Source organism: Panicum hallii, chromosome 8 (genome assembly GCF_002211085.1).
Source record: "Panicum hallii strain FIL2 chromosome 8, PHallii_v3.1, whole genome shotgun sequence".
Lineage (NCBI taxonomy): Eukaryota > Viridiplantae > Streptophyta > Magnoliopsida > Poales > Poaceae > Panicum > Panicum hallii.
This window is the reverse complement of record NC_038049.1, coordinates 35,780,809-35,793,154: the sequence shown is the minus strand read 5'-3', so window position 1 is coordinate 35,793,154 and position 12,346 is coordinate 35,780,809.

Sequence of the window (12,346 nt, the reverse complement as noted above, 5' to 3'; positions counted from 1 at the left end):
GTTCTATAGGTTACAATATTCTTAGGGTACAAAATTTCACTTTTTTAATGTGATTTGCTATATTTTTTGAGTTAATTCAATTTTTGGAATTATTTTGAAAACCATTTTTAGGGGCAGGTGGGGTCATCACTCGTCCTTGTAAATTGATTTCTAGGGAGGGGGGGGGTGTCACCTGCCCCTGAAAATTGATTTGTAGGGGTGGTTGATGCCCCCACCCGCCCCTACAAATGATTTTCAAAACGATTCAAAAAATTCAATTAATTCAAAAAATATAGCTAAACACATAACAAAAGTGAAACTTGTACCCTAAGGAATGTAGTGGTTGAGGGGTAAAAAGGTAATAATGGAAGGGGTAGGTGAACCGCCTCCTATAAATACCCCTGTAACTATAGTTGATGGGATAGTTGATCCCAGTTGATTAAGATATTGTCTTCCATTCCGAAGGTGCCTTTGCGTTTCTTGTCTGTGTTGGCGTGAGTCCCGAGGCTGTTGTGGTGCTTCTTCCCTACGAAGGGTACCCTCCACCAACAGTTTTGGCGCCCACCGTGGTTCGTTCCAACACATTGCATGGCATAGAAGAACAAGCCTTCCGGCTCTTCCTAGAGCGAATCTATCGGCTTGATCCTGTGATCTACCACCAATAGGTGTCTGAGACTTTGCGGCACTTGATCGGAGGAGTCGCACTGGCGTCACTGCTGTTGTCGTTGCTGCCACCATCATCTCCACTGCTATCATTGCTGAAGCTACTGCTATCTTCGGCTTCCTCATCGTCATCGTCATCGTCGTCCTCTGACGACCCGCCAAGCAGGAAACCTCCTGCCATCGAGTCCTCCTCGGTTGATGAGGTATCGACTCTTTCCTCTGAGGAAAGGAAGTCTCCCTCCCAGGATATGTTGTCCTCGTCATCCTCATCCAGCTCCGCGCCGAGGAGAAGCTGGAGATCTTCACCGTCAGTCAGGGATTCATCATCCTCTAACCAAGTCTGGAAGTCCCACTCCTATGCATCCCAATGCAGAGGAGCGCAGGCCTTGTAGGCGATGATGGGGTCATACTCTGGAGTTGCTTCTCGAGTGGACTCAGACTCGAAGGAAATGACGGAGGAAGCAAAGGAAGAAGAAGCCATTACGAGAGAAGGAAGGGCGTATTGGTGCGGTTGCTAATGGCTGAAGGAAGGGGATGAGTGAAAAGAAAAACTACCAGGGGCAGGCTTATGAAGATAGGATGGAATATGAATCGGCACCGTGACGGTTTCCAAGGAGTTGGATGCAAAATAGTCACATCCCGTGGAAGTGGAAGCGGCATGCGTGTACGAACTTTGGAAGACGAAGAGGCACGGTGATGGAAAAGAAAGAAGAATGGTTTTGGAATAATTACTGCCGAAACCAGGGGGCATGTGTTATCGCCATAATTTGGCTGGGCCAGAAGATGGGCCTCGAGCAAGATGGGCTCAGAGGAAAATTGTAATGGGCTTGCGAATCGGCTCCTGCGTGGGCAGTTTAAAGCCAGATTGGCCATGTATCTAGATAGATGTGTGCGTTTAAGTTAGTTGAGATAGAGATAGCAAGGATTCGAGCCGTAGTCAGTTAGGATTGGTTAGAAGAGGTAAGTCTCCGGACTATAAATATGTACCCTAGACTACGAATGAAGAAGGAACAATAACCATTCACAAACAACTCCCGGTGCATCGCCACCCCTGTTCTAGGGTTTCTCTCAGGTAAGTGCCATGCAGCCCCGATCACGCTTCGCGTGATCAGGGCAGCAACATCCCTACCCGTTATCTTTGTGTTTCTCATGCTGGAGCGTTGTTGATGGCGAGTAGCACTAGTTATATTAACGTTTATAGGGATGCATCGGCTTTTCATACTGTATTCGTGCATCGTTCATCACCTGCAAACGTTTAGCTGTCCTCGTGTCCGATCTCGGGTGTGAGGGCAGCACCTTGCTCTGTTTTTTATTAGTAGATCCAATCTGTTATGGTTAGTCTTTGTTTATCAAAGCTTTAGCTTAACATCTGCATAATTAGGCCCTTCAAACGAGTTAAATGATCCAGCAGTACGTTCGATGCTTTGTATTAATCTAAAGAGGGATTGTTCCGGGACTTGGCTCTTTGTTGGTTTTAGGCCTCTGTTTAGGTTCCTATTCTGTTATCTTTCATATTTGTTAGGCTTAGCTACGCGTAGGATGTTTCGGTTATGCGGTGAGAGCTTAATCGTCGTAGATTGGATTGGCTTATTGATTATAGAGCAAGTTTATATTACCATCGGATATGTGTGCTTTGTTTAAATGCTTAGATCCGATCTGATACTGGGACACAATCGGCTCTTTATAGCTGATATCGGGGATCACCCAATGAGCCGATTGCGGCTCGGATCAACGTTTAAACGTGTCTGTGTGCACCGGAAACTAACTGAAAACACATTTACACCTTACTGATCGGGTATAGGTTAGGTGGCACGCCTAGCAAACCCAAACGCGAGGTCGTGTGCCAAATACTGGGCCGTTGACAGAGGGACCGGGGCCCACCAGCAGTCCTGGGAGCCTCCGGCTCCTCGTGTTGCCTGTCGCTGCTCGCCGGTGGGTTTTGATCGACAATAATTCCTCAAGGCAATTTCACAGAAGGCAATCGATCCGATGAGTCTACTTAAGCTACAGGAAGATGTTGTCCAAAGTATAGTTAGTCTTGACATGATATTTCCTCCATCATTTTTCAATATTATGATGTGTCTCCTGGTTCACCTTGTCAAAGAGATCAATATTCTTGGGCCTATCTTCCTCCATAACATGTTTCCTTTTGAACGATTCTTTGTAGTCCTGAAGAAATACGTTCGTAACCATGCTCGTCTAGAAGGAAGCATTGCAAAGGGTTATGTGATAGAGGAGGTCATTGAGTTTTGTGTTGACTATGTGATGAACTTTGGCCGATTGGGGTTCCAGTATAATGGCATGAGGGGAGGCTGATTGGAAAGGGCACACTAGCAAAGAAATCAATAAATGCCAATGATCATGCTTCATTGAGCAAAGCACATTTCACGGTTCTACAACAGTCAGCCTTGGTGGCTCCGTACATCGAGGAGCACAAGCAGATTGTACGAACCAAGTACCCTTGGAAGTCTCAAACCTGTATTACAGAGAATCACATCGAACCTTTTTTGCCACCTGGTTGCGCAAGGAACTTATGGCTAACAAGGACATTCATGAACAACTTGCCTGGTTGGCCAGGGGTCCATCCAATACAATCTTGACGTACCAAGAATATGAAATTAATGGATACACATTTTACACAAGATCCTAGGACAAAACGAGCACCAATCAAAATAGTGGTGTCCATATAGAAGCACAGAACTTATGGCTAACGAGGACATTCATGAACAACTTGCTTGGTCGGCCAGGGGTCCATCTCAAAGTGCATTTGGCCTCCTAAGTGGGTTTTGGTGTTGATGACATACAAAATTAAGGAGCTAATGAATTTATCGAGTTATGGATAGGTTGAAATTCAATGAAATGAAAAAGAGCAAGAAAAGACGCCAAATTTGCTTAAAGGATGGTGTTGAACTTAAAAGAAGATCTTTACTTATTTTATATTTTGAATTTGAGTTTAGGAAACACCGTACTGGATGCGAATGGATAGCATGAAGGTGTCAAAGTGCTTATTTGAGATGCTAACCATCAAGGAGACACACAAAATCACACACTTGTGCACCTAGTTTTCTGACTGTTTCAGTTTGTGTCGGAAGTTCTGACCCTGTGTCGGAAGTTCCAACACTTGTCGGAAGAAACTGGATTCTTCTGACAAGGGGTCCTCGGTCAGCTGTTTTTAAATGGTCGGAAGTTCCGACCCTGTGACGGAAGTTCTGACAATCACCTAACCAGTGCACTAACGGCTATTTTTTAGGGCTTGGGTATTTATACCCCCTCACCCCCCTTCACTTGTTGCTGACCTAACCTGAGAAAAACACCTCCAAGAGCATTTACTACTCCTCCTTAATCTCTCCTTAAGCTAATCCCTTTAGTTGATTTCAGCTAGGGCTTGGGTGAGAGCAAGATTGAGATGTGAGACTCAACCTTTTAAGTGAAAGAGCAGCCAAATTCATCTCAAGAGCACTTGAAGTATCTTCATCCTTCGATTCACATTTGTTACTCTTGAAGCTTGCTTCTAGACAGTTTGGTGTCACCCGTGGAGCATCCTCTCATGTGTGCGCGTCCTCGGAAGTTTGTATTACCCTATACTTTAGAGATTTCATATTAAGTGACTCAATCCTCCTTTGTGGTTGATTGAGTGAGGTAAAGGGTTAGTGGAAGACCTAGCTCTTTGTGAGCTCCTCAACGGAGACGTAGCTTCCTTAGTGGAAGTGAACTTCGGGAACAAATCTCTTGTGTCTTGTGCTTATTCCATTTATTTAGTTCTTATTGACCTAGAGTTTGTTTTGTGCCGATCTACGTACTCGAGTTGTTGTGCTTGCAAAGATCATCTTTAGAAGTCTCCTAGTATCATTGTGCAACTTTTGATTCAGCCAAGTTCTGCAGTTTCAAGTTTAATTTTGAATTTCATATAAGAACTTTAGTTTTGTCGGAAGTTCCGGTTCAGTGTCGGAAGTTCCGACACATTTAATTGCTGCGAAGAATTTTTCAGGTTTTTCAGGTACGCCTATTCACCCCCCCAGCATCACCAAGATCCTTTCACCATCCAATACAATCTTGACATACCAAGGATATGAAATTAATGGATACACACTTTACACAAGATCCTAGGACAAAACGAGCACCAATCAAATAGTGGTGTCCGTATAGAAGCCATAGATACTAATGGCCAAAGAAATTCATATTTTGGTTGCAATGAGGAGATCTGGGAACTCGACTATGGGCCTTTGGAGATTCCTCTATTTCGTTGCCAATGGATGAAGCTCACTGGAAAAGGCGTCGATATTGACGCATACAGAATGACAACCGTAGACCTCAAAGAGCTTGGCTATCGAGACAAACAGTACATCCTAGCCAAAGATGTTACTCAAGTTTTCTACATGAAGGACACGTCCAACAAACGAAGAAGGACAAGTCTAGCAAATCAACGAAAGACAAGTTAGAAGATGATGAGCCAAAGCGCTGTATAGTTCTGGCAGGCAAAAGAAAAATTATGTGAGTCGACGATGTCACGGATGAAGAAGAATACAAAAAGGCTGAGGATATGACTCCGTTCGCAGTGGATGTTGACACAAGTATCCTTTTAGCCCAGGAGGACGCTCCGTACATATGCCATGATCATAATGAAGGGATGATTGTAAAGAAAACTATCGTTAATATTCTATTTGATGATTAATTGTCTCTTGAATAATTTTTGGCCATCATGTAATATTTTTAGTCATCATGTAATATTTTTAGCCTTTGAATAATTTTTAGTCATCATGTAATATTTTGACTAACACACACTCACACACATACAAACAATCTCTCTCTCTCTCTCACACACAACACATACACACTCACACCCTCTCTCACACTCACACACTCACACACTCACTCACGAACACACACTCTCTCTTTTTAGGGTGAATTTTATGCAATTAGATATATAAAATACAATATTTACAAATTTTTTGGTGAACTTTTGCGCTCATATATGATTTTTAGGAAAATAAAAGACTTTCTACAGAAAATCAAAATCTAAACAAAACCAAAAAAGAAAGAAAAATGAAACGGCGGGAAACGAATTCCCTGTAAAAATGAGAACCGGTACCTAAAGAGGGGAATTCGTTCCCGCCCGTTGGCGCCCCCTTAGGTACCGGGTAGAAAGGTCAGCCGGTACCTAAGGCTCAGCCTAGGGGGTACTGGGTGAACTTTCCACCCGGTACCTAAGGCTTCTATAGGTACTGGTTCTCATTTTCACCCGGTACCTAAGGGTTGGGGTATAAATGTCCCCGGCCCTTCCTCCCCTCTCTTCCTCCTCCTTCCTTCTTCGCCCAGCTCGATCGATGATGCCGGCCGCCATGCTCCTTACCCTCGCTCGTCCTCCACCGCAGGTCTCCTTCATCCTCTGCCGTGCAGCGGCCTCCTCCTCCCGTGCCTGTGTGCACCTCCGCGTCCTCACCGGCGCAGCGCCCGCCGCCAGTGCCGCCTCAGGCCGGCACGCCCCCCATCTCTACCTTTGCCCAGGCGCCTCCTCCGATCCGGCCTCATCCACGCCATCTCCGTGCCCGCGCCTCGGCCTCCGCACTGCACTGCCCCCTCCACAGCCTCCGATCCGCCGCAGTCCGCCCGTCCACCCCTCCGACGACATACGAAATGCTCAGCGGCCCGCCACCCTAACGTAAGGGCATAGCGCATTAGGCTTTTCTATTATTATATTAGGGTTTAGTTATGTTTTTGTTTTTTATTAGGGTTTATTTATATTTTTTATATGTTTTGTTTAGGTTTATGATGATTATAGATTACATTGATTAGGTACATGTTCTTTAATTATGAAATTAGGTTTAGTTTAGGTTCATATTTAGTTTTGTTTAGCTTACATTCAAATTTAGTATTTCTTTAGTTCTTTAATTATGAAATTTCGTGTGTATGTATTATAAAGATGTGTAATTTGAAAGATGTACATATATAATATTGTTTACGGAAATTACGTGTGTCATTTTCTAGACTATTTAATTATTGCGCGCGCGCACACACACACGCACACTCTAAGACATGCGCGCACACTCACTCACACATATAACACACACACACATTTTTCTTGGTAATGTGTTCCATGAAATTACATGTGCCATTTTCTAGATGTGTAGCTTTCATTGGATTTTGATCGTAATTTCTATGGAGAGTAGCAAACTTATAGTGTTCGACTCGAAGAGGAGACCACATATGGACATCCAACACATCATAGACCTATTGAACAGGTAAGTTTAATTTGCATAATAAAATCCTTTTTATTTTTAGATCAATTAAACATTGAACATATTTTTATGCGCAGGGCGTGGAGAAAATTTGTGAAAAAGTATAGAGGCCAAGGTGAATGGAAGGATGAATTGACTGTTAGAATGGACTTTCCTGTATGTCGGGTCATTACCATTTTGCATCTCATCTGGTGTTATGTATATGCATACACAAATATTGTATACCTAATTTATTCCTCCTCTAGTTTTCAAGACAAGAAGCAGGAAATAATTGGTGTGGGTACTATGTATGTGATTTCATGCACACCCTAACCGATTTCGGGAAGTGTACGACGGAGAACCTAAGAGTACGCACAAACCGTTCATAAATACATTTACAATTATTCTGACGTGATGAACTAATATATCGAGCTTTATTTTTTTGAAAATGATAGATGATGCAAATAAAGAATGAAGTTCTACATGTGGATATGATTGATGCCGTGTCGAAGCAGCTGATAGGATTCATTATGAAGGGAGATCTTGGATCATAAAGGCAAGTTCTACCACGACGGTCCTATTAACAGAGTAGCATCTGCATCGACATCGTGAGGGCTTAGAGCTTGTAATCGTGATATTTGTATATTTGTAAATATTATTATATCTAAATAACTTAATTACATGATTATCATTGTGTTGTCGATCAAAACCCGCCGGGGAGCAGTGACAGGCAACATGAGGAGCCGGGAGGCTTCCGGGACTGCTGGTGGGCCCGGGTCCCTCGGTCAACGGCCCATTTATCCGGCACACACCCTGACTTGGAGTCGCTAGTGGCATCCCTGCACCTGATCAGGAAGGTGTGATGTATTAGATTCCTGCATGCACAGACACGTGTAAACATTAGTCCGTGCCGTGATCGGCTCATCGGATGTTTCCCGGTATCGGCTGTAAAGAGCCGATTGCATCAACACCGGATCGGATCTACGAATAAAGCATATATGTACCCGATAACAACATAAACCCTGCTTCATAAATATTAAGCTAATCCAATCTACAACGACTAAAACCCTCACTGCATGATTGGAACATCCTACACGTGATTGAGCCTAACAAATACCAAGAGGTAACGGAACAACAACCTAAACAGAGGCCTAAAAAACAACTGAAAAGCTGATTCCCGGAACAATCTCTTTTAAGCTGCTACCCGATACTAATCATACTACCGGAACTTTCAACTCGTTTGCAAGGCCTAATCATGCAGATATTAAGCTAAATCTCTGATGATTAGAAACTAATCATAACAGATTGGATCTACTAATAAGAATGAAGCAAGACGCAACCATCGCACCCGGGATCGGACACGATGACTACCAAACACTCATGAGTAACAAGCAAAGCATGATCAAAACATGAAGAAATTAACATTACTCTATGCGTGTTAAGATAAATAGTGCTACTCGTCATCAACAATGCTTTAGAACGATAAACACTTTAAGTAAACGAGCAAGAGCGATGCTACCCCGATCACGCAGACGGCACTTACCCGAGAAACCCCTAGAACAGGGGGGGCGATGCGCTGAGAGTTGTTGATGAATAATTCTGTCTTTATTGTTTACCCATGATACATATTTATAGTCCGTAGACTTGTCTTTCTTAACTAACCCTAACCAAACATGACGCAAATCTTTACTATCTATATCTAAACTATTTAAGCATATCTATCTAGATACACGGCCTCCCTGGGCCCAAGACATCTGCACAGGGTCCGATTCGCAAACCTATTATAGTTATCCTCCAAACCCATCTTGCTCCACGGCCCACTTCCGGCCTGTCCAAATTATGGCGATAACACATGCCCCCCTAGTTTTGGCAATGATAATTCCGAAATCACATCCCTTTTAATCACCTCGACTCTTCGACTTCCGAAATCCGTACAGTCGTGCCTCTTCAACTTCCAGGGGACATGACCGCTCTGCATCAGACTCCTTGGGAACTGTTATGGTGCCGATTCACTTCACCTTCCCTTTTGCCTTTATAAACTTACCCCCGGCATCTTCCTTAATTGCCTTCTTTCTACAGCCACTGGCAACCACATCAAAACCATCCTCTCTTCTTCTTGCGATGGCTTCTTCTTCTTCCTCTGCCTCTTCTGCTATTTCTTTTGAATCCGAATCCTCCCGAGAGCCCACTCCAGAATATGATCCAATAGCTGCTTACGAGATCCTCGCCCCCCTGCATTGGGATGCAGAAGAGTGGGACTTCCAATCCCAGTCAGAGGATGACGAATCCCTAACTGATGGCGAAGATCTCACACTTCTTCTTGGAGCCGAGCTGGAGGAGGACGACGAAGATGATGTATCCTGGGAAGAAGAGCTCTCCTCCTTGGAAGAAAAAACCGATTCCTCCTCAACCAAAGAGGACTCAGTAGTAGGTAACTTCCTCTTTAGCGGGTCATCAAATGAAGCTACAGATGGCAACGAAGAAACCGAAGATGATGGTGGCTTCACCAGCAACAGCAGCGGGGGCGACGACAGCAGCAACAGCAGCGGCGACGACAGTGATATCAGCACGGCTCCACCGACCAAGCGCCGCAAGACCTCCGGCATGTATTGGTGGTAGGCTATAGCACTAAGCTGATAGATCGGCTCTAGGAGCAATCGACTCCCCTTTTGTACTTACTTCCTTGTTGTGAATAAAATCCCCTTTTGCGTCTGTGAGTTCTTTGAACACAACGATATGCTTAAGAGCCGATGGCAACGCATCAGCCTTAGAATATGCTGATCCGGATTCGAACTGTTTTTCCAATTCATTTCATTCTCCGCCTGAACTAGAATCCTTCTCCAAAGCAGATCTCTGAAGATTCCCAAAATCTGGGTTAACTTCCAAAAACCCCTTTGCTCATAAACCCTAGCCACGGAATCCTCCTCTGAGCCTCAGAACGCGCGTTCAATCTTGCACCGCCAATCCTAGATCTATTCCCCAAGTTCTTGACTTCATCAGGGTTCCTGATGGCGGATGTGGTAGAACCGTCTGAATTATTCCGGCTCAAGTGCGCTAGTCATCACTATACAGCAGATATTAACTCAACGCACTTCAAACAGAACAACTCATGGGTCTGTCGACCCGATACAACCACGGTTCAACAGGATCGAAGCAGGTTTACCTCGCACGAAGGCGAGTTTACAAACATACAACAGCTCACAAACTTTTAATCCACAGGATAGTTAAACATTATTACAAAGCTGTTTCAAGCTTAAAGTATGTTATACAGACAGTGTTTCAAATGACAAGCTAAATATGCTTGTCAAGTTCACAGCGGAAGAAAAATTAACACGCGACTACGCACGTCGCGAAGGTTGACACCATGCTCAGCCCAAAACATGGCGTCACTCAGGAGGGTCACTGCCAGCCAGGGACGGATCTCATTCCACGTACCAGCCAAACGGAATAGAGGTTGGCCATGCTGGACTATCCGTGGGGTTCCCAATGGTTATATCTGTAAAATAGACTAGCAAGACTGAGTATACTAATACTCAGCAAGACTTATCCAGAAACGGGTATGCTTAGCCTATAACTAGACCATGAGGATTGTGAGGCTCTGGTTTTCTTTTTGCTGAAAAGCAACAAAGAGTATGATCTACTTTCAGATTTTAGCTTTCCAATTCTAACTTCATTAGCCATTCTAGGTAAGCACCTATACTAGACAAGCAAGGTAGAGATTAGCATTCATCAAGATTATTCCAACAATAATTACTGTTCTTACTCTATGTGGCAGAAGGAATAAGCAGTCTCAATCTCCACGAGAAACGGACGATTCTGAATCGAATTTCCAAACCTTGCAAGGCAAACCTAACTCACACGCTTGGAACATCCAACGGTAGTTCCGAAGCAACCGTTTGCCTTTCATTCCGACTCGTGGAACAGGGCCACCACAAGCGACTGTAGGACCATACGCACACCAATTGTGCAGGACATATGTCTGTAGCGCGACTAATGATCGTACTGCTGTCCGCTGCGTGGAACATACTCCCGCACGTTGGTGCATGAGAAAAACCAAATTACGAGTGGTGGGAGGTATGTCCACTCCTCGGGCCGATTGGTTACTAGGCTTACTGCTTTACCATATTTTGCGGCATGTGGCTAGTACTTTCAAACGCTTAGCCACCACTACCACACACTGCGACCTTATCAACTTTTATCAACACAGATGAGGTAAACCTCCAAGTCATGATACTGCACATGACCCCGTCCATCATCCTTATAGTGATTGCAGAATAGTAAACATTCAACTCCTATATCGCGCGAATGATAGGAAATCACCCGACTTCTGCCGGTCCTATTAGCAGAGCATCTATGCGATAAGAACTCAGGTACAAGACATTGGTTCCTAGGATTCATGTGTCTAGGGTTCTAATTCAACTCCTAGACGTAATGCAAGATACATAATATAAATATAGAACTGTAGAAATGTAGTAATTTGAAATACTGGGTTATGCACCGGGGCTTGCCTTCTTGAGCGGGGCTGGGGGCAGGGATGTCAAGGTCTTCGGAACTTTGGTTCAAAGCTTCAGTTAGAGTCTCGAAGATGTTTACTGGGTCTTCAGAAAACCCTTGTTCTTGCTCCGAGACTAGCTCGTAGTCTCCGTCGTCGAGTGTCGTTGACTCTACATGATATGCAATGATTTGATTTAGATGGTTCTCAAGTTAAGAGTTTTATTTGATGATAAAGTTGCAATCCAACAGAAACACATTTCACTGACCAAACATATCATTCACTCTTCTACTGGGCAGTCATTTATCGAGTGTAAACTAATTTAGTTAACTACACTAAACAACATGTTTAAATTGAGTGAATTTTATAGAGCAATGTACTTCAAAATTGAAGCTACCAAATTAGCTGAGCATTACTTTAGCCTAATTACATTTACTGTAAATTTATCTAATTTTTATTTCTACAGGAACAGTTCTACAAAAAATAATCAAATATAACACTACTATATCAAGTTCTATTTATCCTGGCTGTTTAACACATGATTATAAGTTGAAATTTTGTGGATAGGCCACACTACTCAAAGGCATCACTATAATTTATTTTCATAATTTTTCATGAACTAAAACTATTGTTCATGGATTTCCTTTCAATCTAAGCTTAAATTCATTATTTAAGCTTCACTAGGGTTCTGACTCTCAAATTTTTATCTTGGATTATAAATGTTGAAATAAAGCTAAGGTAAAATTTTCAGCTATAAACATGAAAAGATGCATCTGGAATTAAATCATGAAACTTTTATCAACATAAAGCAAAGTTATCTAAACATCATAGCTAGAGGGCTATGCTGAGCCTTCAAACTTTACACAGCTCTACTTATGGCATACACATTTCATGTTTTAAATTTGAGCCTCAGCACTGCTATGGATCAAAAGATCTAATTAAAGTACCCCTTATCTACTAATTAAATCATAGCACAAAATACCCATATTCATCTCAT